This window comes from Castor canadensis, chromosome 4 (genome assembly GCF_047511655.1).
Source record: "Castor canadensis chromosome 4, mCasCan1.hap1v2, whole genome shotgun sequence".
Lineage (NCBI taxonomy): Eukaryota > Metazoa > Chordata > Mammalia > Rodentia > Castoridae > Castor > Castor canadensis.
Window position 1 is genome coordinate 117387990 of NC_133389.1, and position 6159 is coordinate 117394148.

Sequence of the window (6159 nt, forward strand, 5' to 3'; positions counted from 1 at the left end):
CAGCACATAGTGCATTCAGGAAATCATGTGACTGAAGATTTAGCAGTCTCAGAGAGTGCTAGTGGAACTTGGATCTGGAAAGAAAGTTAGTTGCAATTAATGAGAAGTCTGAATGGACAAACTCTCCTTTTGGTTTTTAATAATAGTAAATAATGATTTTAATAATGTCAACAAAGGAAATTATATGATCTAATTACTGTGTTGCAATCATTGGTCAAATGACTACAGATGCATGGGTTGAAAGTACCAAAAACCAGAGCTAAGAAGCTCATTTAGGATGCTCTTGCAGTAATGAAGACCCCTGAGTTGGAGGAAGGGAAGAGGCATAATACAGAGAAAGTGGATCCCAATGAGACTTCAGAAGCCATTAAACTGTCCTGCCAACTTTGGCCTCTTTAAAAGTTTTGCTGCCAGCCTTTTTTGGGGAAGATCTTTAAGGAAGGACACTAAATTCTCATGGAGGCAGGAGTGAGGAAATTTTTTTTTTAATTAAAAATATTTTTTGGCTACTATTTACAGTGGTGCATGTCTGAAATCCAAGCATAGGAGAAGATAAAGCAGCAGGATCTCAAATTCCACAAAAGCCTGGGCTACATAACAAAACAGTCTCAAACTAAAAATGCTGAGTATTTAAAGGATCTTAAGTCATAGAAAGATTCACATGATTATTAATGCTATCATGAAAAGATTTATAGTTTTAGAACATCTAAAATTATCCATTAGATATAGTTTAAGAGCACTGTAATTTTTTAAACAATGACTTCAAGTGATACAAATCAATTAGAACTAGGATTTAAATGAAAAGAAGAAAATTGATTGATATGAAATCTTAGGATAATACTGAAATACCTCCTTCCTCCTCATCTATCTCCAGCTGTCCTTCCATGATGCTTGAAGCACTTATTCCCCAACCCACTAAAGACTTGGTCTCCTTAACGAAGGTATTGCATTTTTGGAATGGCTTTCATCCCTGTAACAAACATTGGTTGCCTATCATGTGTCAAGATTCTGCATGTTTGGATGGATACAAAGATGAATGAAATGAGGCCCTTGTATTCAAGGATCTCATAGCTTTATAAAGGAGATAAACGTGTGATTAATTTCTATCCAACTTGAAGTATATTTCATTTTGGGAATAGAAAGAAATAATTTACTAACTCTAGAGGAATGAGAAAGTTGGGACAGCCAGGAAAAATGGTACTCAAAAGGTCTCAAAAAAAAAAAAAGAGAAAATCCCCAAGATTCAGGATTATCCTGGTGAGCTGGCACTCTATGGTATAAGCCATGGAAAGCTATTAAAGCTATCAATTAACTTACCACAGAAATGGACAAAGAACATGACTATCCATCCCAATGTCCCTGAAACATTCCCAGTTTTCACTTATTGCCCCTTTCATTCCTAAAAATGTGCTAGTTTTGACAGTTACCTATCTATCTATCTATCTATCTATCTATCTATCTATATATCTACATCTATATAGATATAGATAGATAGATATGACAAGACATATAAATAAAGACAAGTAAAAATGCCTACAGTACAACTGTCACCAAGACCAGTAATGCATGCAGAACCAAGGGGTAGGTTGTATCTACAATGGCAAACAAGTAAAGAAATGATGGAGATATAGCTTTTCCATGCTAGGAAAACTAAGACAAATAGAATAAGATGAAGGTACTGTGAGGTACTGCTCATCTCAGACTTGAGGAAAGTGTTGGTATATTTGTCATGTGGCATGTAGAGGAAAAGAGATATTTGGAAGTAATCAGATATAGTTTTCAAGCAAGAAGTGTTGAGAGAGCATGAGAGGCTGTATATGTCTTATTAAGAACTATAAAATAATGGTTAATATTTATTCATTGTCTACTGTGCTGTAGGGACTATACAACCATATGATAAAAAAAAATGCCCTTTAATCATTACAATAGCCATGCAAGGCATATGGTAGCCATTAGTAGGTAACTGAATATTGCAGTTTTTCCGCATTCTGGGTACTTGGTGAGATTTCCATGTTTGGCTTCCTGATGTTAAGTAGGGTCATATGACCAGTTATAGCAAAGAACTTAGTACAAACACAGTTGTTACCTGTGGGCTGATGATTTCATCCCATGTGTAGCTTTTCAGTGCTCACTTTTTTTTCTGTCTCAGCAACCAGAAAGCTTCCACATGGTGGTCATTCCATCAATTTGAATATGGTACTAAGGATGAAAGCAGCATGGAACAGACTCATAACTGAGCCTTGATGGACATGTAACACCGCAAAAATTACCTCATATGATTTGAAGGCCTTGAGATTTGCAGGTGAGGAGGTGTTAGAGTAGCATAATCTAGCCGTGGATCAACATAGATGTGTATTGCTTTGTTTAATATTTCAGAGGAGGAAAGTGATTCTCTAAGGTTTAAGTAACTTACCTCAGAGTGGTAAGTAGATGTGCCAAGATTAGCACTCAGAGGTCTGAGCACATGTAAGCCAGCAGGACTTTAGGTTATTCAGTGTTGAATATATTGCATCAAAAATACCTAAGCTATAATCCTCATTATTCAAAATGACTCATAATTCTTATTGCATTCTTCCCCTCCTTTTTTCCCAACCTTAAATGAGACTATTGTATCTACTCAGCCTAGCATAGATGCAGAAAAAAATAAAATAAAATCCAAAAGCAAGGAGAAAAGGAGAAAACAAACTTTAGGATATTTGTCTATTATTTTTCTTTATTTGGAAGTGAAACTCAGATATCGAATGTATAAGCAAAATGGTAGGTTCACACTACAAACATTATGCAGCAGTTAAACCAGTGAACAAAATCTATCCCTAAAAAATGTACAAAATACTAACAACATAGTAAGTAAAGAATGAAACAGTTATATAATAGTAACCCTTACATTAAAATATGTACATAATAAAGTATGCATTTCACAAGAACACAATGTAGTCAAAAGCTACACATTCAAATGGGCTTGCCTGTTCAAGTAATGGTAAGTAGAGTAAAAGAACAGGAATGAAAAGGAGTTATAAAAAATAAGCAAATCAACAGCCAACCAGCTTATTAGTGTAGGGGACTTTCCAAGGATGATCATGCTTTGTGAACTAATAATATGAATAGCTCAACTTTGTTTAAAAGCAAAAGGAAAAAAAATTCCCTGGAATGCTGGATTGACTAGTCCTTTCTGCCATGAGATTTATTTTCAGAATGCAATGATTTTGGAAGAATTTCAAAGGAGACGCTATTTGGAAAAATGCAGTATTTCTATATATAATAAATGCTGAAAATACAGAGCAAGGAGTAAAAAAAAATCTTGGCAAATACAAATTACCTACTCAACTCCTCAAACTGGCTCAGACCCCAATTGTCTACTGACAGATGAGATCCTCTGAAAAGCATAAAGATCTCCAAAGAAACCCTTAATTATCCCATGCACAGAAACATTCACACCTTCTGCCTTATTCTGCCATATAGGTCCAAAATTTGTCCTTCTTTAGATGGCAATTATTTGTAGTTTACATAGAGGCTCTGTAGGATTCTGGTAAACTTAAACACTGGGGAATAGTTATAAAGTAATAGTCAGATGCATCTCAATGACTTTGGGGAGTTTTTGCTCCAAGGTGACATGAAACTGTGACAGGAGCTGCATCTCAAGCTATTTGTCCAGCCAGACCTGGAGATGTGGGAGGCTGGTACTGCTTTTATTTATTCATATGGAGGGTTGTGGAACACAGATGCCAATGCTGACTGTGAGTTAAAGAGAAGAGAGGATAAGAGCTTAGGCTTAACCTATAGGGAACCTGAGGAATAAAGAGCCCAAGACTCCAACATGCAGAAGAGAGAAGAAAAGGAACAAAGAAAAAAGACCGAGAGATGGGGCCTAATGAACCTTTTCCTGAAGTCAATGAAAATGGGGAAGTAAGTTCAGCCTCAGAAAGCAAGACCATGCCCAAACAAAGCAGGGATAAAGTGGGTCAGCCACAATGTCACCAAATTTGTCAAGAGCTGAAAAACCAGCAAATCAAAATCTGCATTGAGAAAGAAACACTCCTGCAGAGCTATACACCATTGTTATTATCAAGATGAAGATAGGACAGAAAATATTATACATGCACACAGGCACAAACACACATACTTGATTTTGGTGCTCACTCAGAGACATCTGAGAACAGATTTTATTATATTATATTTAGTGGTGACATTCTATCTTTATGCAAAAGAGATATGATTATATACTTTACTTCAATGACAGAAAAAGATAAAAATGAGATATTTTATATGGTTATAAAGGAGTTCACAACAAAACTAGAGGTTTACTGACACCCTTCTTTCCTGGAAAGTGCTGGAGAATCAAGTTGTACAAAATTCTGGGCTTGGAAGTTACCTCTGGAGAGCAGAAACTGAAGGAGACCTCGTCAACACAAGTGTGAAGCCTCCGTACTTACTGTAAGTATAAAGTCATTGAGTGCATTCAGTAGGCACCAGAGAAAACTTCACTTCCTATGACAATTTTGATTATTGAGTCTTGCCAACATACCACAAGTAATTTTAATTAAAGGAAATGTATCTGCTTGTCATATTTGATTTGTGAGCAAATGCTATTTTTCTTTCTGAATAAAATATTACGACTGAATAAATTATCTTTCAGTTATATTTATATAGTTTAAAAATGACTCCCAAGAATTTACTCTATATAGCATGACTCATTGTGGAAATAAAAAACCCTTTTTTCTTTTCTTCTTTTTCTCACCATCTTGCTTTCCAAAGCTGTTTCTGTAAATCTTTATGCGTAATAAACATTGGCAGGTCAAGAGTGATACATTTTCTCTTGTAAACTAGAATTGAAATGTTCCCTCTTAGAAACCTCCTAAAACTGAAGAAACACACATAAAATACACACAGTGTTGCACGACTAATTCTGCATGAGTATCTACTGGGAGATAGGATAAAAGTGACAGACCAATCCTGTAATGTTGGTGAGTATTTGGGCTTATTGTGGTAAATACATTTTAACAATTTACCAATCCTCAGAACACTACATTCAAACTTCTTTAATGCAGCATTTTCCCTAAATTCATATTTAATTTTTCTTTGTTTACTCACTTTTAGGAAGTGAATTCTATAGAGCCATCTGCTCTTTACAACTGGTATAACAATGTTTAATGTTTTATTATGACACTCTTTTGACTTTGTTCAGTTCTTAATTGATATTTCCACCTGGGCTATCATAGCATGTTGCACAGAGAGTCAGTACTAGTTGAATAAGTGAGTAAATAAATGAAATGCACTTGATACTATTTTGAGGACAGCTATAATCTTTACTAGCAAAAAAAAATTGAAACAATGATCCATCATAGTAACTAGTTTTTAATGTTGTGAAGGTATTTTTCATAAAATGTAAGTGTAAATTGGGGGTAAGACAGCAGTATGGAATAGTGGAAAACTATAGATCATAGGTTTAATTTCTATAAACTCTTTGGCAACTTATCAAACATCTCTGAGCTTCAGGTTCTTCTTTTTATAAAAACAGTGGTAAAATAACTATCTTATCAGGTTTTAATGAGAACGAGAAATAACATATTAAAGTGTCTGAACCTTGTAGATAGAAACTACCAAATTAATGTTGACTATTAACGTTATCATTTTTATTAGCAAATTCTCAACACTCACTAATTTATCTGCCTTTCCATTTTCTAATTATTTCAAATGTTACGTAAACATTAAAAGAATAGCAGCTACAAAGAAAATATTTATTTTACTACAATGTGGGGATTCTGTTTGCTTCCAAAGTAAAAAAGTCCCGTATGATGGACACCAGCCACTGTTGTTGACTATCAGTGTTTTCATCATGTGAATGCCATCTTTGCAAGCATAATTACTATGAATTATAGAAAATGCAATGATTATTGGTATAAGGCATGAATGAGTACTTGGAATTTGATTTAGAGGCACTAGGCATTCTGCATGAATATGCTATCATAAAAATTTTTTCCTCTTTAAAAATTTATTATTGTATTGGGAGTACATTGTGACATTTACAATTTTCAAAATTTGGAAAGGAGAATGCTACCAAAATTTAGAAATTGATTTTAGAAAACCATCAGAACTCAGGGATATGGGTAGGACAAATGCATTGGCTGAATTGTAGGTAATGATATTCTGACACCTACAAGC